Source organism: Botryllus schlosseri, chromosome 13, assembly GCF_051294905.1.
Source record: "Botryllus schlosseri isolate E-star chromosome 13, Bs_hap1, whole genome shotgun sequence".
NCBI lineage: Eukaryota > Metazoa > Chordata > Ascidiacea > Stolidobranchia > Styelidae > Botryllus > Botryllus schlosseri.
In genome coordinates this window covers 18,562,244-18,588,258 of record NC_137248.1, presented here as the reverse complement: position 1 = coordinate 18,588,258, position 26,015 = coordinate 18,562,244, and the positions used below count along the sequence as shown (strand labels likewise).

The 26,015-nt window shown below is 42.2% G+C and overlaps 1 protein-coding gene across 2 annotated transcripts in view; it reads left to right on the top strand.

The window, feature by feature from the left end:
* Window positions 1-820: 820 nt before the first annotated feature.
* Window positions 821-26,015, top strand: part of LOC145453457 (NACHT, LRR and PYD domains-containing protein 1 homolog) — a 54,118-nt gene continuing 28,923 nt past the window's right edge. For both annotated transcript variants that reach the window (XM_080331442.1, XM_080331443.1), the window contains exon 1: window positions 821-4,377. The gene's annotated coding sequence lies outside the window, so the exon portion shown is untranslated. The remainder of the gene's footprint in view (window positions 4,378-26,015) is intronic.

The following is a 26,015-nucleotide window of genomic DNA, read 5'->3' as shown; positions in this document are numbered from 1 at the left end:
GTCGGTTGCAGTAGAAATTTGAGAATAGCTTAAATTAGAGAAACTGTATTCCTGTATTTATTTTGTCACGGATTATTAATGATTGCTGCATTCATATATTCCGAGCACTCGCTATTATCCAGAAGAAAATATTATCGATTCGCAATTTAATACGTCAAGAGACTCCTAGCTAACATCCTAGGAGCGAAGTTGTTTCCATCTACTTGGACGTAAGGCTGAGCAGTTTTCCACTGTATATGTAATACGGATATTACATAAAATAGAACATGTTTTGTTTCGTTATCAATTGTTTTGTGACCGGCTATGTAATGTATTAGTCCTATAGAGGTTGTTGTAAATGCGACACTTGGCGTGCATCGTGGTAAAATTTCACTTAAGTATCGCAAAAGTTGGTAAACTCGGTATGCCTGTGGCAGACAACAATCCCGTTCTTGAATATCGTCGAAAGAAGTAGAATAACGTGCAATAGTGGAGTAACAGCTCTAACGACCACCTATCCCGTGAACAATCACCCCTTATTACTTATTAAAAGTTTTACTAATATTATTTACATTTTCTTTCTTTCATGTTTTTTCTTGTTCTGACTTATTCAAATACTTGTTCATATTATTTGCTATATTGGTATGTTAATGAAGCATTTCATATTATTGCATTGATTTTCTTATCTAAGCATAGAATCGGTATTACCGTTTGCGCTGCTCGGGGGTAGCGCCTGGTGTCGGAATGCGGAACCAACTCCAGGCGCGATCCCATAATTTATATTAATGTTTTAAAAATGTATATATACATATATCTTTTATTATTACATTTGCATGAATATCTATAGAATCCCTCTTCAAATGTATTCTTACCGTTAGGGTCAGCACTCAGCCTGAAGTAGAGTGTAATTGTAATTATGTATATATGGGTACAGTTTGGGTAAGTCTCAGGTTGTTCCCACCCTAATGCACCTCCCTACACTTTGGAAGTAGATTCCATCCCGGTTGACTCTTACCCTTGAGGAGGAGGGCCGTTGACATTGAAGCATTCCGGTGAACAATTTTGGATTGAAGTATAGTAGCCTACATGAGATCGCTGTGGGTCTGGTAATGTGGTGGTCGTGTATATAAGTAGATTATGCTGAAATCTCGCTTTTTCGATATCAATGGTTAAGTGAGTCGCCGGTGCATTATCAACCACGATAGGGAGGAAGGAGGGACAGATGTATTGTCAATGTATATAGATAATAAGTGTTACAATATATATATATTCTTACCCACAAAAAAAATGATAAAATATAAATAAAACTTTGTGGCAAAGTGGATTTGTCACGTGTAAATAAGAGTATAAAAAATAAATAGACGAAAATCAAAGAAAAAATTAATAAAATGAGTAAAGGTCGTGTTTAAAAATGAAAAGAAAAAAAAAACTTTAAAATGATTAAAAAAAAAAAACCTGAATATAAAATAACAAAATAAAAAATGCCCTTGTGGGGGGTACGACATGCTGTCTATCAAGTGAATAGATTAAATACAAGGTTGAATCCAAGCACGAAGTCGAGGTCGGATTTAGACATGGGTTTGGAGCCTGAAAGCGGATCCCGCTTCTGACGTACAAGTACTGTTTCATGGAACATGTGATTTGAAAACTATTTTTGTAAAATTTAAGGTTAATATATAAAAATTACTAAGTAGTTAGGAGTAGTAACATGTGTCTAGGATTACGCTGCGAAGAACCTGAAACAGAGCACTCAGTCTGGATACCCCAAAAAGAAAAGTTCCTAGATCAAGGACTGAAATCATTAAAGTTCTAAATGACGACACACACGTTATCAGAGTACTTAGGGGGCATATTGGCCGGCGAGGCTAATTTAAGACTCCGCTATTGGAAACAAAAGTATAACTTACCCACGAGTGATAGGCACAGGACTGGAAATGCTAGATTATCCAGAGAAGCCTGGAAGACTAAATTAATAGGCACAGGACTGGAAATGATAGATTTTTCAGAGAAGCCTTGAAAACTAAATCGATAGGGCTGACTGATAAAGTCTTAGGATACACTCAATGAATTGGCATCCCTATCTGGTTTAATTAAACTATGTTTAATGAAGAAATAATATATAACCTGAATAAATAGATATATATGATAGCCTATATGTGTAGTAATAGTGATGTATATATAATCGGAATAAAATAGTATGGTAATTAGGTTAGAAAAGACCCTAGAACACATAGGAAAGTGTACTTCAAATAACATGAACTTGAAAATGGCAAATAAATTGGCCCCATCCACACATTTGTTTTCCGAAACAGATGTGTCGATGATCAATAACCACGTTAGTCATAGGTCCGCCCTGTCGGCACATGCGTTTTACGAAGCGGGTGTGTCAACCGTTTGTTATATCGATATCTGTATAAGATTTGGGACAATGTCATTTTACCGAGTTAAATTTTGTGCTATAGACGTAGGCATAAATTGCGTCATGAAGTACAAGTGTCATTCTCATTTTCGAAATGATAAGACAGATCAAATACGATATCAAGATATTCTACACACCCGTGTAGTTAAGCTATCGTATAAAGCGATGACGGACATATTAATTCATTCCGCACGAATTTGTCGAAAGCCGGCTCCGTCAAGCACTAATGTACCGAGAGGACAACGAGTTATACAAGAAGATGGAATCACCACTCCACGATATCGCGGTTCTCCCGGACAAAACGGCACCTATATTTCACCTTGCAATCGCCGAACTGGAACGCAAATACGCGTCGCTCGAACCAGATTGTCAGAGGAAGATGCTGAGAGGATGCAGTTGGACAAGATGAGATTTAGCAGAAGTCACACAGAAAAGAGCCACCAGCAGACGATGAAATATTCATTTCACTGTGAACGATGTCGTAAAAGACCCTTTGATACTACTCGATATAGTGCCAGTCGATTCAAATACACAAACTGCGCAACAGTCAAAGAGTAGACTGGGCAACTCTGTTTATGCTAGAAACAGAATGGGGACGCCATCAATATTAGAAATAGCATATGTTGAAGAAATTGCTGAGAATCTGATGGTTATACAAGAAACCATACTTTGCAAACAATGCAAGAATAATAGGAGTGAAGTTACCCTGATCCCCTGTGGACATCTGGGCCTGTGTCAAGAATGTTCGCCCGATGCTGAGCGCTGCATATTCTACAATGGGAAAATATCGCAAAAGATCAAAGTGTATGGAGCTTGACGGTGCAGGCAAGACAAACGTATTTCTGTCTAGTGGACTGATATCAAAGTATAGTACTGTGCAGTGAAGCTAATTCGCTTTATTATGTTCAAATACTATAGTCACTATGTTCTTGATAGTTACTATCAGGTTGCTTTAAATGGCGCTAACATTTTCATGCCCTGAACATAGTTTAGAGTTAATGGATATTTATTATGTGAATGGTAAGTTGTCGCTGCAAAATTGCATTTGTAGTTGACTGGGGTGAGGTCATATTACTACGTATTGAATCATTGCGTTATGTACTGGTATGTGTATTGTTGTTCACACACATATTTGGGTCGCCGTTTAATCGAGTGATACATGATTAAGTATACATTTGTTTGTTTTGTGTTAACCGTATTGATGTAAACTATTATTAATAGTGCATGACGATAGCAGGGTTTGACTAAGTGAGACTTGTGACTAACTACCATATATGCAATTAGCTGGGTCCAGTAGGGATAAATAGGGTGTATGTGTAAACGACATTAAATCAGGAAATTACTGGTCCTTGACACGTTGTTCAGTGTCCTAAGTTACTAAAATAAATACCCCTACCTACACTAACGTCACACTGTTCTCGACAAAGTCAAACCTGTTACAATGAGTGTTTATAATGATCTATGTTGTAGCGTCTCGTACAGTAAGGCGTTATAACCGACCACGCCGTATGTTAGTGTCGGGACCCTTCACCCTAACGGGATAGAAGTTTAGGATTCGTGGTAAATCAGATCTATGGTCTGTGAGACACGGTACATACGAATGAATAAAAAGCTTAAAACACCAGTACAATCGAACCCAGAGATATAGTAGATTGTGATCAAAATACTATTGTAATTGAGTGTTGTGTAATGACACAATATTTCATGAATGAATTTTTCGGCAGGATAGGCCGTCACATGAATTATATGTGTAAACCAACCTTGGAGCTGCTTTTCGGCAGGACAGGCCGTCGCATGAATTATATGCGTAAACAAACCTTGGAGTATTGAAAATGTTTATTAATCGTGCAAGTTGATGAATAGGTTTAGATAAAACTTGTAATATAATTGAAGCATGTTTACCAATTTTATCAGGTTTTACCCATAGAAACCTCATTCCTCTTTGCATGGTTATAATTGGAGTATTTGGTTGTATTAAGGTTTAGCTTACTAGTTATACCAGTGTAGTTTTAAGTTCTGGACCTGGAGGTCATTGCCTGATTGGATCTAGCTGCTGCTACCCTTACAACTGCTTCGATCACCATTTGTGGATGCTACAAGGTCACAACATCAACACAGATAAGGAAAACCAACACTGTGAAGTAAAATCGAACCAAGTGTAGACTCTCGCAGTAACAAGCGTTATTGGAGCTGCACTCTAAACGTACTGGAGGCACCACTGGGATTATTACTTCCAGTGCTGCACGTGGACCTATCAATGTGTTCAAAGACGACCATCGTTAAAACGGTATTGGTCGTGGCCCTGATTGCGTCTGTAATATCCTTGTTCGTCACGTTGTCATCAATATATCTACATTTAGTACCGGGGGTTTCTCCAACTACAGTTCCAAGTGGAAACGGAAGACCTAACAACGGACTTACAACAGCTTTCCCTGTTCTGACTGGCTCACAAAACGCATCTGAAGGACGTCGATTTATCGCCACCGAAGACTCGTTCTCTAAAGTCCTAGAGTCTGAAATTAACGTCCACAACTCTTCGATCGCATCCACACAGCGATCTATTTTGGACGACCCGACCGTTTCCAGCGGAAATCAGGCTGTCGACAACTCAACTACGAGCCTATAAATCCAATTTATTGTTATTGCCATGCGCAGAATCATGAAGCTGTTCAAAAAGAAAAAATCAACGGAAGCGTCGACAGAACTACAGCAGGGCATCAGACTGCTTAAATCAACCCAAAAACGCCACGAGGATGTGCGAGAACAAGAGCGGAAACTTGCTAAAGATGTGGCCGATCAAACAAGAGTCCTAAAAGAAGTCAAAACGACCTTGCCTGAGGCCGTTAAGGGTCTTGAAAAGGCTAAGAAGGAAGTCCGCCGTGCTCAAGCCGATCTGAAGGCGGTATGCGACGCCACTTCCAAGGTTAGTGGAAAAGTTTCCACTGACGTATTAAATGAGATCTTGCAGACTGAGTTCGAGCTGGGTAAAGCCCATATGCAGGCGGTAGGAGAGAAACCGCATCCTCCTCCCGCCCTGGCCGTCGTACCCTCAGCGCCTCCTCCGGCCTATGATCCTCCGGCTACCCAGGTGGTTAGGGAGTGTCAGCCTATGCCCACCTTCACCGTGAAAAAGGGGTTGGATTGTCATACAGTAACTGCAGTCTACCCTACGCACCCAGACGTGAAGACTGGAGCCCCGTCTCGACCGACACCGGTTGCCCGTTCTCTGTTGGCTCCGAACTTCAAGACAAGAGAGAACATACATCCGGCGACGAAGGCCAAAGGTGCTGCTAACACGCCCATGACATATTGGACACCTACGGGGGTAACAGCAGGTGAACCATTGAGAATGGAAAGTGAGACGGACTCCGAATTGGGCAGCGAACACCTCCCCACATTCCGAGAACTGGTGTCTGGACCCCGAGATGCAAAGAATCAGCAGCGGGGCAGCAACAAGTTGGATGATGTAGAGCCACGTAGTAGTCGGGCAAGATACTCATCGAATGACGCCAAACACGTCACTTTCTATGGGAAAAGGGAGGATCAAGGAGACTCTGAGGCTCCGTCAGAAGATTCTGAAAGGGCGACGACGTCTCGACTGCGAAATCTAGAACGACAAATGGAATCCACCCGAGACACCCTCCGGGAAGCTACTCAGAAACCTCTCCATGGAGGTAGCGGCGCTTCCGGAGAAATCCTACGTGGACCTGGGTATTACGATGCTTTCTATCAGCCGAATGGCTCGGAATATCCTGGTAGGCCGCGTTTCGCATCTACTCCAGATGACAGTGAGGATGGTCGCCCAAGTCATCCGCGGTCACGACAGATGGAGGTAATAGTAAACCCCACGCTAACTACACCTGCTAGATTTCAATCCGAGAAGGAAATGATACAGTTAATGATGGATCCGGGGGACATGCCTCTCCTTAAATGGATGGAGAACACGATGAGACGAATTCACCACGGGGAGGGTAACACTGATGCCGATATAATATTGATGAATGCAATGCAGAAGAAATTGAAGAATGCTGGGCGTTACGAGCAAGCTGACCAACTTGGAAACTTCTTCAACACAAACTCGGGAAACGCCAGCTGGGAATCCGTTATGAGGTCGCTATCACTTTCCAACCCGCAAGGAATTGTGAACAATGAAAGAATTATCAACGATTTCCGAAGAAATTATCATTGGGAAGATGAACCCCTTCCTCTACTAAACAGCGCCCTGAAACAACTAGAAATAGACATGGACGATCTAGTTCTGGATAATCCGGACGGACTGCGCCTCTTCCGCAATTTGAGACAGCAGCTGCCGGAAGCACTCAGGTTGATTATTCGGGGGTGGGAAGAAAACACCTGGCGTAAAGTCGCGGAAGAACTTCAACTGTTCTGGAACTCGGAGTTCCAAGATGACCGGGAATCGAACCCGACGGTTCCGAGAGCTAGACGGACGAAACAGAACGAGTCACCTATGCCACCCGTACATATCTACAATGTACAACCCGCCGGGCCTGTGGTACACAGTTATCCAACCCACTCTAACGTAGATGGACAACGGGGAGTCTCTCCACAGCCTAACTCCCCATCATCACATCCTCCTCCAGAATTCGACGCAACGCCTCCTCCACCTCCTAGAATGGTCCCCTTGCGACCGCTTGTGAATACGGGGCAGGTTCCACAACCGCGCCGGAATCCTATTCGCAACACAAGATTAAACCGGCCCCTGATTAACGTCGCAAGTGGTAGCGGACCTAGCAGGCGAGTACAAACGACTAGAAAACGACTGGAACGACCTCAGAATGTACAAGGCGGTTCTGCCGAGCCCCATTTCCGGCTCGGACCTATTTCAGGACCAGCACAATCCAGTCAACAACCAGGAACTTCGAGCCAAGTAAGCCCGCGAGTGGAAGGAACACAAGATTCTGGAGTTGGGCCGGATAACTCGCAAATCACTCCGTCCAACAGTCAGGAGGCTCGTCACATCGCGGATAGCCAAGGTGAGAGGTACAATTTCCTTGGAAATGCTAATATCTTTGCCCCCTTAGGCTTGTATTTGAATCCGTCGCAGGGCCAGGCTCTTTCGGTATGTTATTATTGCAAGGCTCCCGGACACCAATCCCGTAATTGCATTGCCAAGTTTGTCCTTTGGCTAAACAATGAGGTACTTTCTAGAGATAGCGAATTGGGGTGGATAATCCGTAAGAGGGTCCGACCGGTGCCACCGCGCCTTAAGGAGTCCGCTGAACGCAACTGGCGTCCGTTCCTTACTAGCCATGGATTATTGACGATTTCAGACCTTGATCGGTATCTCATATCCCATGGCTCTCCCCCGTTGGCAGAAAGAACGAATCTATGTGAGGCCTACTATGATAGTAGACCTAAAAACAGAGATAGAACCCACTGGCACGATAGGGGCCAATGGGGTCCCAGGGGGCCACCCGCGAATCCAATTCTAAATGACGGTCAAGTAAATTGGATTGCGCCTTCATACGGTCGAGAGCCGCGCCAATACGCCGCCTCTTACTGGACCGAGGAGGAATTAGAACAAGGCTTACGCTTATCAAAAAACGGTTGGGGGCGCTGATTGATCCGGTAAATCAGCTCCCAGAGACAATATTACCCCAACACGTTAAAACTGTACATAATGCCTCGTTACCTTTATTTACATTCCTTGATTCACCGGACAACCCCCTACAGCCGGATTTCATGGAATTATTCGGTGGACAACTTTTATACCTAGTGGATACAAACACAGACACTAAATTCCTAGCCGATACTGGCAGTATCCCCAATTTGATTATGAAAAGCGTAGTAAAACATAAATATCCGAGAAGCTGGGCTGAACGACAGCCCCTTGATATGAAATTGCGCGGAATAGGAGGCTCGTCCCGAGTCGACTCTCTGGTAATAGTACCTCTTGACGGGTTGCAAGTTCCATTTGCAACTGGCAAAGGAGTTCCTCTTAATATAGTGGGGTTGAAATGGATTGACAAAGTACAACAGTTACCAAGTATAGACACTGAATTTAAAACTCCATCCACTGCTAATGAAGAATTGTCATTGGCAACAGTACATAGTATGAAATTATGCGACGAAAGAAATGGAACCAGAATTGGGAACAGTCCTTGCAAAGCTGTGACCAAGGATGGGTTGGTGAAAGCTGCAGAACAAGGGAGCGTCGAGACGGCAAGGGCCGCTGACGCAAACGTTGAGTCGGTAAAACCCACTGACGTTAAAACAAAAAAAAGAGACTCTTTAGGTGCCGAGCACGGAAGGCCTGCTGACACCCACCGACATCGCGCCGAGCGAGGAAGTCCCGCTGACGCAAATGGAGTGCAAGCAATTGAGAAATACTCCAATGATGTAGCAAAGAGCGTCGAGGTGGCAAGGGCCACTGACGCAAACGTTGGGACGGTGAATACCGCTGGCGTTACAATAAATGAAAGAGACTCTTTAGGTGCCGAGCAAGGAAGGCCTGCTGACACCACTCGATTTCGTGCCGAGCGTGGAAGCCCCGCTGACGCGAACTGTGGTCAAAGTAATCACGGAGACCACGAGGATGTAGGCGAAACTGTGTGTGCAGATGAACGTGAGGCGCCGATGTGGAATGACCTCACGGCAGCCGCCGTTACGCCTGCTTCGCTCAATATTAATTCCAAAGCAGCTACTACTCACTTTCTGGATAATAGCCCAGAAGTGACTAAAGAGGAGTCTGGGGATTTTAGGATGCAAGTCTCTCCAGAACAAGGGCCCCCGTCGGATCAAAATTTCGGCGGCGTGACGTTAGGCGTGGGCACGCGCCGAGATCAGAGGTTAACACGAATAGGTTGGGAAGTCCCGCTGACGGAAAAGGACCTCGCTCTCTCTCCGCCAACACCAGAACTCAGATTACCGCATAAGCCAAACAAAAGGATGAACAGTCCGGTAACCACGTACGTACTACAAGAGGGCACCAACCCCGAGGTGAAAACTGAACTTGAGCTACTGTGCACACAATCAGTCGAACTAGCGAAATTGCCGTATAAGCCCCCTGACTTGACTACGCCAGAAAATACCTTGATCGCCGACGAAATCTGGAAAAGCGTCTATGAACCTTTCGCTAGGGAACTAGAAGATCTGCGTGGCCACTTGCGAGCTCCTCAAGCCATGAAGTATAAGTGTGATATCGAACTCAAGGACCCCTCCACCAAACCCTTCGTTTCTGGTCCTTATAATCTGAAGGGGGAGGGCCAGGCGAAGGCCTTAAAAGAGGCAGTAGACAACTTCTTGGATTTGGGAATAATTGAGCAAGGGTTCGCCGAGTGGAAACTAGCTATTTTTGTTGTTCCACAAAAAATGAATGAGAGGCAAAAACAGGAAGGCGGATGGAAGCAAGCATGGAGGGTGGTACAAAACCTCCAGCCCCTTAATGCGGCCATTAAGTCAATAGAAGTACCTCCGCCCTTAGTACCGGATGTAAAGCAACTCGCCCAAGGTAGAGGAGTGCTTTCCCTCTTAGATTTGAAAAAAGCCTACTTTCACATGGATATCACAGAAAGATCCAAACAATATGTAGGCATAGCCATTAAAGGAATGCACGTAAGATGGCGTAAGATGGTTATGGGGCTAAAGACAGCGGTTGCCCTTTGGACCTCTAACATGCAAGAATGCTTGGTGAAACCCGTCACGGAGAAGTATCGCAAACACATGAAGCAAAATGACCGGTCGGATGAGGAGAATGCGACGCCTATGGAGGCCTACATAGACGATATTTTCCTGAGTACAAAGACGATAGACGATCATTTACTGCTCCTACGACTGGTTTTTGAGCAACTGGCAAAAATGAAATTGACGGTCAGCATCAATAAATGCTATATCGGAAAGCGGAAGGTAAATTTACTGGGTGCGACACTGACGGGCAAAGAAATAGAAGTACAACCCGAAAGGATAAGGGCCCTCCGAGAACTCTCGCCACCCCGGAACATATATGAATTGCGGGGATGGATTGGGGCTCTCCGCTACATCTCTGAGCATATCCCTGAGTTAAGCCTGAAGCTAGCCAAATTTGATGCGCTAACGGGGAAAGTTCCGGCAACTCAGGGAAGAATGACGCCAGTGCTATGGAACGAAGAATTGCTGCGTGACTACAAGGTTGCGCAAGCCGCCCTCGACAGTACCCGTGTATTATATCATTTGGATCCAGTACTTCCTATTTTTGTGGAAACCGATGCTTCAGATGTAGGGTTTGGCTCCATAATTTTTCAGACGGAAATTGGAGGTAAACCCCCTTTCAAAAATGTGTACCCGATCGCCTACTATAGTCAGAAGTGGGTAACTCCAGCTGCGAGAGCTTATGATCCGTGCACAAAAGAACTGAAAGCCCTAAAAGATTCGGTGGAAAAGTGGCAGTCGATGTTGCGCGCCTTACCCTTTACTATAATTACTGATAACACGGGCGTGTTTGGGCTCCTCAAAAGAATGGCGGATACAGCTAAAAACCCGAGCCCAAAACCTCTAATTCAAAGGTGGCTCAATCATCTTTCCGGATTCCAAATAAAGGAGGTAATCCATTTAAGTACGTTACAAGTATTTACGTCAGATGGGTTGTCCCGATCTTATTGGATGGAAATGGCCGCGGGGGATGACGATCCGCATGTTTGGGCCACGATACCAAGAAAAAAGGAACTCCCGCATCCTTTGAAAGGGCAGCTAGAGGAGAGGATACAGCGAATGTTGATGTTTCATTGTCGTCATGAACATTGCAACCAGTCGGTTGACGGGTACCACCCTTGGGAAAGTATCTCCGAAATATTAACGCAGAAATTGGGGAAGAGAATAAGTATCACGGATGTCAAGTCTGTCATGGAAAGGTGCGACAGAGCCGTAGCTGTCCATCGTGGTTTGGCCGCCGCACATGGTCATACAAAAGGGTCACCTCCCCCGTATAAAGAGTATAGAGGTGACGGAATACTGTATCATGTGACGACCGAATCAAACGCAAAAGCCCTACTGAAGGAAGGGATCGAAAGGATGAAGCGGAAATTCGTCCACCTTAGTAAAACGAAAACGACAAAGACGCGAGGCCGGAAAACTGTCATCAGCATGAATGCGGTGGACCTGCAGGCTGAGGGTCTCGAACTTCTTCAGTCTCCTAATCCCGATGTTGTGCTTTGTGAAGGGCCAATTCCGGGGAAACTATTGCAAATGGGGGATTGAAAATAGCGCGGGGTGGTCGTTCTTGTGCTCACGAAAAAGTTGTGTTGAACTTTCAGGGATTGGATGCACGGGGTATTCAGTTGGACAAAACCTAAAACGCGTCATAGAAAGAAATGCTGAATAAGTAGGCGTGCACTTAATACGAGAGAATAAATTAAAAGAAAAAAAGGGATTCATGTTAGTGTTACACATGAAAGAAATCGATTATTTCATGGGGAAACATGAAATGGGACGTGTTGCACATGTTCCGGGAAATCAGGTGAATAGTATATGTGTTCCCGATCGGCAATCACGGATAGCATGGAGGAGAAAAATGGGTGTGCTCCGTCGTCAAAGCATCTCGATGGTGCAGGCGAAAAAGAATACCGTATCTCTTTCTCTTAGCTGACTTCACTCGACCACCAGACCTCCAGTAATAACTGCTTCGGTGAATGATTTCAAGTACAAGATATAATCTGATTAATCTGTCTTTTCTTTCAAGATCTGAAGCAAATACGATAGTGACCTCTCACATCGGCCTTTGCGATGAACAATTGAAAACTCATCTTGATGTCTTAATTTTGATAAGATCCATCGCAGTGTTGAAAAGAATGAATATTATCGGTATGGATCTATCATTTTGAATGACACGAATATATATGTAGCAAATATAATTGCCTGTACAGTATGCATGCATTACACGTTCTCGGCGATGAATAGCTACCTCAATATGGATATCAATTGAAAAGCCTTCTGACATTATGCAGTTCATACTCTTTTTGTATGAATCTGCTTCCAAACGGTACAATTGACACTGTTGCTAATTCCGTCCCATGTGATACCAGGCCTCGAACCTCTATATCGCAAGTGAAAACTGCGTTCGACAACTATGGAGTATGAAAGGCAAAGATGCATCGACATAGGATTTGTGGTATAGCAGATACTTTCATGTGTTTTCGAGTTTGTATAACGATGTAATATATATGTATCAACGGTTTCGGGATCATCAAATTCCGTTCGCAGGAAGGTGCGAATGCTGTCCGGTACCAGTTAACGTGGTTTTTCAGTCATGAGTATTGGAGTTGGATCAATTGTAATTTGTAATTGAGCTGAATGTATTTTATTACATGTTTCATGCAATTATAATTGCAATTGAAGCATTTTAATTTTGTGTAATTGTAATTTGATAAAAAGTTTGCCTAATTACAATTTCAATTACAGTACATTGTTATTGAGACCTGGCAAGCATACAGCAAAATATAATTTGCGCTTCTTAGTTTTACAATCAACAACCAACCAGTGTTCACCGTGACAGCAATGCCAGTTTCCCATGAACATGTCAAAATGTATAAACGGTCAAATAAATATTTTTTTTCGCGTTGGGATTGGTGTTATGGATGCGAGATATTAGGGTCACGTGGGTTGGGATAATAGGGCTGCGGGTAAGGGTTGTAGTCAGGTTATCGAAAGATTAGGGTTCTGGGTGCGGGATATTAGGGTAGTAGGTGAATAAGGGTATCCCAAAATAGGGTGGCGTGGTATTAGGGTACGGGTATCCGAAAATTAGGGTTGGGAGTATCGATTCCCGCACCCTAATCCTTATATCTGTCACCCGTAACCCTACTTCACGTTCAACCCCAATATCCCCTCACCCACAGCCCTAATCTTGGGATACCCTAACCTCAACCCACCACCAACACTGATATCTACCACTCCTAACCCTAATACGTAAATGTAAATGCGAACCAAAATTTTGTAATTTGTGGTTATCAAGAGCTTCTTTCCTTTTGGATTTACTTTAATTTTACACACGTTATCGGTATTATCGTTATCGCTGCCGCCTTACCAATTACATTTGATTTGCCTTACGCAGCTTTGTGTATTCGTTTGATTACAATTCATTGCCTGCCGTGTGGCCTATTCGTTGTTAGTCGTTGCGAGTCGCTCAAACTTTTGGTTGTTAACAGTCGCTTAAAAATGTTTGTGTGTTTGTATTTTTCAGTACTCATGATTAGGAATAGTTCGAAAACGTTCGAGTTTCTTTTTTAATCAAAGGGTATTCTACGTAGGGGCAGTGGCGTAGCAGCTATTTGGCGGTTCTGGCTCTGCACCAGGCGCGGCAGGCTCCAAGGGGGCGGCAAAATGAGGCTAACACAGTGTACACAGCCGGCTAAAGCAACGTAATTGGTAGTCCTGTAGCTGGCGTCCCGTGAGCTAAAATTTAATCAAACAGGTCTTCAACGAAAGCTAGTGTCACGCTAATTCCAAAAAGACGAATTAATATGTTAACATGACAATGGAACCATTCCGAAATAGCCGTCAAGGCCGCGTGTTCTTAACAATGGTTGGTTGGTTGGTTAGTTAGTTAATGCAAAGCTACTTCATTCGACACCATATTTGTACTCGTGTATGGAACTTCCTCTGACCATTGGTGTTTCAATTGAGAGCTGTGCGAGGAGCTTTTCAAAGCTCAAACTGATTAAGTCTTATTTACGTTCTACCATGAATGATGATAGGCTATCAGCTCTATCGATAGCAGTGATTCTCAATGTTTTTGTCTTCGCGGACCACCTTTGGACCGCCACAGACCCCCGTGGACCCCCTCAAGTTTTCGTTCAAAATTAACTGAATTCTCGTGCAACCGTCAACTGTCTCGTGCAGAGCAGACATTGATTTTAGGTTAGTAATAAACAGTCAGAAAATGAATTTTATTCAAAATAACATCACACTCTACGTCGAAATTGGGTAGACTTTTAATATTTCGAAACGAATTTTCCACCTGTATTTATTGTCTTGAAAATTCTCGTCTTTGATTGGATATGAACGAGTGCCGAAAGTCCATTTCCACGAAGATATATTGGTGGCGAATGTAACATTAACGCGTATCGCTTCCGACGATAGCTTTTGGTGTGTGTTTGTAATGAACATATCATGTCCACGCAGCCTATAGTCATTTCTATCTAGCATCTCATCTTGAAGGCATTTAGTGGTTATATCACAGAAGAAAATGGATTTCGTGGCGGCGCGGTTTCAATTCCTTCATTGGGACAGATCAGGAAAAAGTTCAGGAACTTCTATTTCAAACGAATGTTTACAAATTTGCTGCGACTGACAACTGCAAATCCAAATTGCTATCTCCTACATTTAATTGTTCAGAAACCTTAACATATCAACAATATAAAAACTAAAATCTCGCGTGGTGTCGGGGCTCTCTATCGCCTTAAAAATTTAATTCCTCATCAAACTCTCAGATCAGTCTACTATGCCTTAATTCACTGCTATCTCATTTATGGGATCCTAGTTTGGGGACCTGCTGCGAAAAAACATCTGCAGAAATTGCAAGTCTTGCAAAATCGAGCCATACGAATTCTCTGTCGGAAATCTAGATATGAGAATTGTAATAGCATGTATCGTAGCGTTAGAATATTGAAAGTGGAAGACATTTTCAAATTTGAGGTAATGAAATTCATGCATAGCTATCATCGGGGTGAACTGCCACTATATTTTGATAATCTGTTCAAGATACCTTCAGATATCCACCAACATCATACCAGATTTTCTTCTAACTTGTCTCTGTCTGTGCAACACCACTCTACCAGTCTAGTGCAAAATTCCATCAGTTTTATTGGTGTCAATGTTTGGAATAAGCTGCCACCTAATCTCCGCAATTTAGACTCTTGTGCTTTTAAAAAACAATGTTTTCAATCTCTTATCTCTAATTACCGCTAAATTGTATTTGCGTTGTATTTCAAATTGGTCCACGATACTGTGTCTTATTTTCCCTTTCGTTCGTTAGTTTATTTCAATTTTTTTTTTTTCATTAGTTATCGACTGTGAAAATTGCTCCTGTCCCGGGTGGCTCGGCTCTGAAGACTTTGTCATATCGAGCCTCCCGTCTACCTTGCATGTCGCATTTCACTGTGACATTTTTGTAGTGTTATGTTGATATGTAATGTATACGAATAAAGATTCTCTCTCTCTTAACAAAACATTTATAAGCAGCAATATATGTTTGCATCAGCATGCTATTGGCAAGTTGACAATAAAATGAGTTTGCACAGTCGGATATTTCATCTCAGACGACCATTTTAATGACGTGAGTCCCAAAGTTTTAGTAATTATGAAGCGAAGCGAAAACTGCCCCATGCTTTTCCTAATTAAAAAAATGTAAATTAGGTTACCAATGACTTTACAATGACCAGAGGCATCGCAGACCCCCTGAAAATGCTTCGTGGACCACCAGGGTCCCGCGGACCCCCGGTTGAGAACCACTGGTCTATAGAAAGAGTCTACGTTCAAAATCTTGAAATTGAGGATATTATCGCTGATTTTGCATCGGCAAAGCCCGAAAAGTTAAGTTTTGAGACGGCTATTGATTCTCTATTTGCACAATACATTCGTTCGCTATTTCTTGTCATGATTCTATATTGATATTAGCTGCGATCTACTTAGGGGGGCGGCATTTTGAGCGAGAGCCAGGGGCGGCAGCACATGCTGCTACGCCAGTGCGTAGCCTATTATGAATGAAACAGGAATAGCTTTTGATTGTTGCTAACTACGTCGCTACGGCTGTTAAAGAGCACCTCTCTACCGAAGTTGTAGTTATGATTAATCAATTAACAGTATTTTTGTTTAACAGTATAATTGTAATTGTAATTTGCTATTTTGAGCATGGATTAATTGTATTTGTAACGTAATTGAAACATGCAATTAAGTAGTTGTAATTGTAATTGATCCTACTCTGGTGAGTCCTACTCAGCTCGAACGTAGTCTGTTTATCAAAGTTATTTTAGGCATACATCCACGCGTGGTTTCAGTTATTACAGAATACAAACTATATTGCTGATGAAATGGAAAGGAAATACCATAGCTCAAAAATGGTTGTCTTTATTGATTAAGTCGCGTATGACCAGCAAACATGGGGAAACCGCTCGCTATTTTGATTGACTCGCAATTTTGCGCTATTTCGTGCAATATTGTGGACGTTAGAAGTCCTCCAGAATACCTTGAGATCAATGGTATGTGGATCACGTACACGATAAATATAGGCATTTGCGTGGTGCTGCGTAATTCTGTGCACTTGGCAAACTCTCGCATTTCCTTTCGCAGTTATCACACTAAAATTATCATCTCTAGAAGGTCTCGCTATTATGATTTTTGCTTATTTACATGAAATATTATGACGACCACTCTAGGAGGGTGATATGTAGGAAGGTGGTGATGGTCATATATATCCCGCGATATATTTCTTATCTCAATCGAAAATACTAAAAGAATCCTTCTCCGTCTCACTACATGTTGCTGACCTTGGAATGATGTGGTCATATTCGACCAAGCCTCAGCATCACAGTCTCATTGCTGGTCGTTACTTTTCTAGTCACCATCCTTGAAATCTGGCACTGAACACTGAACAGTGATATGACCAAAGAATCATTTATACTATCATTAACCAAAGTTTGGACCTCTATAATGAAATACAGCGGTGGCAAAGTAGTCATGAAAGCCCTCAAGCAGAAGTAGAAGTACCGACGCAAAAATCGACTCAAGTACAAGTAGATGTAGAAATTTTGAAAGCAACCTAAAACTACTTGGAGTAGAAGTAGGATTTGCTGGCTTTATATCTACTCAAGTAGGCGAGTAGTTTTGAAAACGGTCATAATTCGTTCACATGGACTTCAAAAGCTGCAAATTGAGCTATGCGGAAGGTGTTGAGAGCTTCATGCACAATGCTCAATTGCACATTGATGCATCCCATAAAGTATAAATTTCCGACAGCATGAGCACTCGATCGCATCATGAGATGAAAATGATAGTTTTGCTATCGAAATGAGATACTAATGTTTTGTTTACTCAAACATCCCGTTTTAGAAAATGCCATGGCCTGTTCCCTCGCCCATATTACGGCCTTTAGTTTAGTCCAGTGGTTCCCAACGTGGGCGATATCGCCCCCCAGGGGGCGATTTGTCGGTCCAGGGGGGCGAAAATAGCCAAGGGGGCGATAGGGGGGCGAAAACGGACGAAGGGGGCGATAGGGGGGCGATAGCGCGTTGAAATGGCTATATTGGCGTCGCACTGCGCGCCATTTCGTGGTCACATATTTCTTGCTCATTGGATTCCCTTCCTTCAAGAAATAATACGCACGAGGCATAGAAATGAGCATCTCGGCGTCAGTCACTATCACTCCATGACGCACCAAGACATATGAAGTTTCAGCCCATGTAACATGCGACTCCGAGAAGTGTGCCAGAACGAGAAAATCTTGGCGGAAAAGGACTGCCTTATGCTGACCGACTTCGATATATATACGATACATACATATATATTTAATTGACCATAGGAACCTAAATGACTGGCGCCAAATGTTCCAGTCCTGTCCAATCAGAACCCCACAAACAATGCCATCTCGCAGATAACAATTAATTGCCAGCACAGAAATACCAATTTGAAATCGTGTGCGTCTTTTAGTTTAGTACTGATGGGCGATTTGAATATCTTTTGGCATAGCTGACAGGCCACGAAATGTTATTACGTAACGAAGTCATTATACCCACGGGTCCGCCCGAATATGTTCAATTATTATTTACGGACCATTCATTTTCCAAGACACCTTACTCAGCTTTACCGGTAAATCTGAATACATGAGCAGAGAGAGGATAAAAAATTGACACCAATATTTATGCAATTCTCGATCATATTGACCGATTCAATCATAAATAGTAGAAATTTTTCGCGCTTTGCGCGAATTTAGCCCAGCAACTAAAGAGTCCAACAATTTGTGCCGAGAAGTTGCGGTAAAGAGGTATCGGGGGAGTTGGGTCTGAGGGGTGCGGAAGTTTGCTTTATCGCCCTATGGAGGGGGTCAAGACCAACGTATTGGGGGGGGGGGCTGACGAAGTGCTGAAACGGTCCTTTAGGAATCGAGTCGGAGAAATCACCTATTTTGTTAGTCAACTCACCAAAATTTAGCTGGAAAAGTGTAATTTCGAGGTCGAGCCGAAAGGTTGACCTTTTTTCTTAGTCAACTCACCGGTGATTTCAGTCAATGCCTATTTTTGTGTTCCCAATATTTGGGGGGCGATGATCGGTGCAGAGTTTGAAAAGGGGGCGATGAGTCGAAAAAGGTTGGGAACCACTGGTTTAGTCGAAGAGCAATCCGGAAAAGTTGTAGGGATACGATGCTAACATTTTACGCGATTCATATACGATGATAAAAAATGTGGCGTAACGTAAAAATGCCATATAGTGAAATTGTATCTTCGGAAAATCGAGGGTGATGCTACACTTTCTGTTAAACTTCAACATGTATGTTCTCCAGACAAAAGAACTGAAACTAATTAGAAATACCAATACTACTTCAGAAAAGCGGAAAGGGATCTCATGTCTTTTGTCGAGAAAATTTTAACGGTGGTCTGCTAAAACATGTCGAACGCTCAAAACAGTCGAAACCCTGCTGCTAGATTTCGATATGATGGGTAAATGCTGGATTGCGAAACGATAGCTTCAAACGTTATGATGGGCCATATTTACTGTGATGAAATATGTGGCGACAATGAGGTGCGAATGGAACCACGCAACTGGCTACCTAAATAATATTCCCTTTCGTAAAAGCATATTTATAACTCCATATCTACTTTGTGTGAATCGCGACGGAAATTCTGGATTGGACTTAAATTTTTTTTAAACTGAAAGTTAGAACTCCGTGAAAACAGCCCGAGAATTCCCCAGTTTCTCTCTCTATTTGGAGGGTTACATTACTTCTACTAGATAAACTGAAAATAGCGAAAAGTAAGTAAGTAGATAACAACATATTACGAAGTAGAAGTAGAAGTGTAGTGAAAATCAGATATATACATGAGTTGGTACCAGAAGTAGAGGAAAACCACATGAGTAGGCCTACTTCGAATAAGTAGAAGCACATCGTTACTGACCACCTCTGAACATGTAATACAGTAATAGGCGTTTGATTTCGCTATAGTTATGTCTTGGTGTTAGGAAACGTACTCGAAACTAGATACTCATTTCCATGTTGCGTTTATATCGCCAAACGGAAGCACGCTCACGCTATGTTTTCAAAACTTTGCTTACATTGCTCACTTGAAATGAAGGGATACTTTCGCCACAGTAGCGATTATACGTGCGTACAGTTTCCGCGAGATCAATTTACGGACACTTATCCAGTCCCGACCTGATATTGTGCATACATTGCACCATATTGCATGTAACGACGGGACCACGAGGACTAAGATATCAAATCGGTTTTACCGCCCATCAAAATTGCACGATTGACTGTCTGAAACATACAACTGGAAGCTGAAGGATGCAGCATATATTCCACCAGTGGTCGAGAACCTATGGCTCGTGAGCCATATATGGCTCTTTTGGGTATAAGAAATGGCTCTTAGACAAAATTTTCATTTCGCAATAAATTTAGCAATATTGCAGCAACTTGTTAGTAAATTATCATAGCGGCCAGATAATTATTTTCGTGGCAGCATAAACATATCATCTAGAGGTCAAAACAGTGAGTATCATTGGTCAAGGGATCGTGTCCCCCTTTTCAAAATCCTCGAATTTATGTTGCTGCCGCGCCGGCGACAAACATCTCTCACGAATACCATGTAAACGTCATCGCGCGAGTCGAAATCTTGGATTTCACGATACCTTGATTGATCAAAGAGAAAAGCAGACATCGCGACAATATATCAAAAACGTGATGTGATAGAGAAAATTTGAGCCCATTTTTGAATTCAGCGCCCCAAAATTAGCCAAAATCAGTTGTCAAAACCCAAACCTGACAAAAGTTGAAATTTGTAGACCAGTGTTATGCTAGCTTTGGTCAATATTGTTTTCAATTTTTCAAGATGGTGATTTTATTTGAATTCGAGTTTTTTGGAATGACAGCCGTTATAAATTCTACAAAAATATAATATCAGAGTCGAAATATAGGGTAACAGTTTTGGATTCGACATCAAAAAGTACACTATGAACCATCAATACTTCAGAAACCGCAAAATTAACGCAGTACTGTGTTGACAATCAGGTTGTAGTTATATATGATATATAACGTCATCCTCCTGAGTCGTATTATATAATATGAAAACCTCGCAATACAGGGAAGCATGGCTGCCGTGCGTCTGGATTTCCCCAGATATGTCTGCTTGAAATCTGTTTCTGAGATATTGGACTGTAAAGTCCAGGATTCTCAACATTTAGATCCTACTCCATCTTTTACTGTGATTGGAACTTTACCATACATTGTTAGAAGTCTTCCGATTGGTTTTGAATCAACGGTAACTCATTTATTACGCCCTACCATTATCGGTGTGGTAAACAATCTGTAATTGGGTGACAGATATAACGTTTATAAACGCGTGCTGTGATTGCTATGAATTTAAATTGGGACGTGACAGAGTTACTTAGTTTTGCTACAACTCGATTGTCTGGGAATCAATATGAAACCTTAGGTCATTCATGACATGAATTTGGTGTGAAAAAATGCAGGGTATTTACGGCCCGGGTATGCAACATGTAGTCATAGTCGGTCGCTGGGTGGATTCGTGTTTGCAATTAAGCACTTATATATTCTTGCTTGGAGTAGCCTAGACACTACTGAAGTAAGCTCAGTAACTCACACTCAAGCGGTTAGTATTCTTGACCGGTGTTACTTCAAATTCAACCGTTTTTCACGCTTGTACTTTATACTTCCTGTGGTACGTCATGGAACATGGAACACAGAATGCACATTTGCAATCAAAATAACTGTGTGCAAACTCATATCAATTTATGGTAAACCTGAATCAGTGACGAATTTTCCTAATCTGTCCCAAGTGGTTGAAACTTCTCCGGGGAAGGCATTTCCTGTCGTGATACAGATAATAACCTTGCATTTGTCATATTGCCCCCCGCTTTGAAAAGCAATTGATTTCTGCGGTCAGTAAGTGTTACGAAACAGTGAAGACCAACGTGATTTTCAAGACAACGGAAATGCTCTCTACAACACGTAAAGACGTGCATCTTGCACTTCCATAAAGTAATATAGTGTACGAATATAAGTGCCACTGTGATTGTGGATAATGGGAAGAACGTCAAAGCGTTAGCAGGAACTCATAAAACAGCATGTCCCTAGATCAGGGGTCACCAACCTTTTTGCACCCGAGAGCTACTTTTTGATACTGATTGATGCAACGGGCACCATTTACTCCCACCGTTTACCCTCCTGAATTTCCACTTCGATATTCATAGGGCAGTAATCACATTGCGGTAAGACTTATTTCCAAGACAGTCTTGTAAAATCAAAACATCTCATTCACTGTTATTAATAACGATACAGATCAGGGGCGGCCAAACCGTGCCCCACAGGCCAAATGTGGCCCACAACAAGGTTTTGTGTGGCCTACGAGGTTATTCTCGAAATTAGATATAACGTCAGGTAAAATTGCAAGGCCAACCAAAATTAGATTAGTCTGAACGCGAAATTTGATGATGAATAAAACATTAGTTTCGACGCATTAGTTTTCATGACATAATTGTTATCAATTTTAAAGTGTAGTCAATAGTCATATAAGTCTTGTTTTCAATGTTACCTAATTCGGTTCGTTCCTATCGGAAAACTATGAAAATCCTGAAGTAGGCCTATTATCAGTATATTGCGTGAAAGTGCCAATTGATCGATGTTCCTTGTATCCAAATTTTAAGACAATGCGGTAATAGAACGAAACAAGACAGTTGAAGACCCAACAAGATCGATAGATACAGTGTGTAACGTCCGGTGGGCCGATTACTATTGATAAACACTAAACCCCACGACAGCTATATCCCGCAAGCTCCCTTCGACCAGACCAAGTAAAGTCGTCAAGCATACGCCATCTAGCGAATACAAATATGGCTCCTAACTTATTGAACCCTCTTAAATTAGCATGAAATGCCGACAGTAGGCTAACACTCTACTATAGTTGCTGACCATTACCCCTGACGAGTGTCAGCCGAAAATAGTCGGATTCATTTCAATATGAATAATTTGAATACATTATTCAAAGGCATTTATGATCGTAATATTCCTGCGTATGATGTCGACCTTCTTTACTGTACTATTGATCGAACTCTGCCTTTCCGATCTTATTTCAGCGGCCAATAGCTATTGCTTTCGTAATGGTAGTTGTGACATCCTTAGTAGGATACTGCTCATCACGTTTCTCTGCTGAGTCTCATTCGATTACGGAGCATTACAAGAATCGGCGGATCAACTGCGGAGTTGAGCACGAAGAGCTGTCGGATTTACTTTGTGTCATAAAAAATCGGTGACAGATGTTACTGTGGTGTCATGAAAAATTCTGGCAGTATGCTAGTAATTGCGGCAATGGTATCTCAAAAATCAGTATATACATTCCTTCAATTCTAATCCTAGTATTTTATTGTGTGCTAATTGTATCTATTCTGCATCGCTAATCGTACACGATGTATTCGTGATGTTCCACGCGAAAAACAGAGAAACAAGCCCTGCTTCAATTAGCAGCCATCGTCATCACTAAGGCAAGTTTGTACTAAAATCGTGAAAAAGTTGCCCATAATTTTAACAGAAGTTGCATTGGAAAGTCGCATCTATAATTTCTTAGAAATATTAGGGTATGCAATACTCGAAAGGTTCCGTTTTATAACCCAACAGTTAAAGATTTGAAGGGTGTCTGCTTGTTTCGTCTATTTTTTCGCCATTCTATCGACCTTCCATACATATTTACGTTATTTAGCTTTGAAATATACGTGACAGCATTTCATTGTCAGCTCCTGCAGAGCCATCAAATTTGGTACTTTCCCTTTACACGGACGGCCTGGCGAGACCGCGCAAAACGCCAAACAGCAAAGCGATGACCCATAAATCAAGTCAAATACCACACCCCAAACCCGCTATGTCTGCAAAGGGCTGAAATGGTGATCTCGCGTAGGCGCCGGTCTCGCGTAGGCGTCCGTCAAATGGGGTAAGACCTCAAATTTAAACGAAATTGAATCAATCAATAGATCTATTTACATATAGTTCTTGCCTTAGTCATCGCTCACATGATCGAGTATACTTGGTTAGTTTTGGAGGTGAATTATTTAATTTCTCATTCCTCGAGACGTGTCCATGGCCTTTTGCTTGACAGCTCATGGCATCCTACGTGTTAGCCATTGCCTCAATCCCCTTCTCTATTGTCTTGCATCTATCTATATCAGCGGTCGGGAACCTTTTTCATTCGAAGAGCCATATCGGCCCAATTTTTTCCATTTAAACTCTCAAAGAGCCATACATGCCAATCAGCTGTTTCGTCAAAATTGAAAATATGGGGCATGATGGTAGCACTTATACAGACTTACTACATGGGATTCGTCGTGTGCGGCTAATTTTCTCGGTAAAAACTCGTACTTATCATTCTGGTAACCTTATTCGAGCATGCGAAACTTGAGTTACGAGAACGTAGCTTCGTCGTGATCCTCCTTTTAAATGCGAGAACCAATGATCACATGCGTAAGTGGAGCAAAACATGATCACCACAGCAGTATATACCTAATGTTCGCAGTGATACATCAGTGACGTGGGGTCAGGGGAGGCAAGTGAGGCAGTTTGTCACCTATCGCCAGGATGAGTGAACGAAAATTTTGAAACCTTCAATTACAGTTAGTATTTTCTATCGATGTTCATGACTGACTGAATTTTCAACATTTTCCTCCCAAATTTAGGCGATTTGCATCTTTATTATTCGACAATAAAGCCCAAAACGAGAGGTAAGGCACATACGGGCCAAGCTTTGCCATTGATACCGCAATTCATCGTAAAGAGCTTAGAATTTATAATAACTGATATTCATTGAATGTAACTGTTGGACTGAAAATCTAAACACTGATTGATTTCTCAATTCTCAAAGTATTCGGCGGGAAAATATAACGTTGCGCTATACACGCCTATATTTTATCACCGGTACTACAAAGCAACTTACCAATCAAGCACGTGGATAGCTATGGCGTTGTTTGTATTTCGATTTTCCACGGCGGCTCATTTTGTGCCTTAGATCAGGATGACAGTGCGTATATATTTTATAAGTGCGTCGTCATATCGGCATCGCCATATCTGCTATTCTCTTTGGTCAGTAAACGTAACGTGCAATCCAAGATTTCGAGTCGGGTACATCTAATTCGCAAGTGATACTGGTCGCCGGCGCGACAGTAACATAAATTTGGGGATTTTGAAAAGGGGGTCCGAGCCCCTAACCCTGAAAACGGCATCTTCTTTATCTCTCCAAGACATCTTTATACGGTCACGAGAATGATTATTCTGGTCGTGATAAAGATTTACCAACAAGTTGCTGCAATATTGATCAATTCAGTAACAAAATAAATATTTGGCAAAGAGCCATATCTTATACCCAAAAGAGTCATATATGGCTCGCGAGCCATAGGTTCCCGACCGCTGATCTATATCAAAGTCGAATGTGGGCGTGTAGTCGCAAGCATCCACGAGGCAGACTTGGACAACTAGAAAAATTTCAGCTTCGCCAAATATGATTAGAATTAGCATAAGGGCTGAACATTTTTTTAGGATTAGATTAGTTTTATAGGTCTTGCTACCCAATTTATTTCAAATTAGATTACAATTAGTATTAGAGCTATTAAGTTATTTCAAAATTAGATTAGAAATAGAATTACTGAATTCGCAAAAACTTGAATATTGAACGCAAATTCGAAGTGGAAAGAAATACAGAAACAGTTAAGTTATGTTCAAATCAAATAACAGTTCATTCTCATAAGCACCAGAATGGTCAACGTCCTTACACTAAAGCTTGATTCGTTTTGCACTATACAGTTCTGCTGCATGGCTGAAAACTATAGTCCCAAGAGAGCTGATGTCGCCTTCATGCCTATGAGTTCTCGAGCAGCAGCCTTGAGATGAGGAAAACGATTTGTCTTTTCCAGTAACTCAAAACATAAGACTCCATGATAACTCGCTCTGCGGCGAAATATGGTTCCACGTCATCCTCCAATATATTTTCCTGGGTTAGATCTGAAGCAATCTTCCCCCTTTTTCATGGCGGAGTTGCGGGCATGAAATTACTGAACCAGCATGTGTTTGCTGATGTGACGGAAACTAGAATGTTGTTCGCAGACTACTAGCTACAAATGTCAGCATGGTTATTATCCGTCACTGTATCCCAAATTTGAGTTTTATTAGAATCTCGGAACCAAACCTCGCACATTGCAATAATGTATTTTTAACGTTAGTATGCTACGTTCCGTGATCATTTATGAAATAGAAAAGGCAAAGGCAGCTAGTTTCGGTGCCGACCATTCGACGACCGTACATATCGATGTCGAAGGTTTTGGCCACCCATTGACGGTCATTTTGGGCCAGGGTTTTGTATTCCACCGACTGTTTGCAGCACGGCGCTTTGCCCAGCGACATGATCCTTCACGTGTTCCA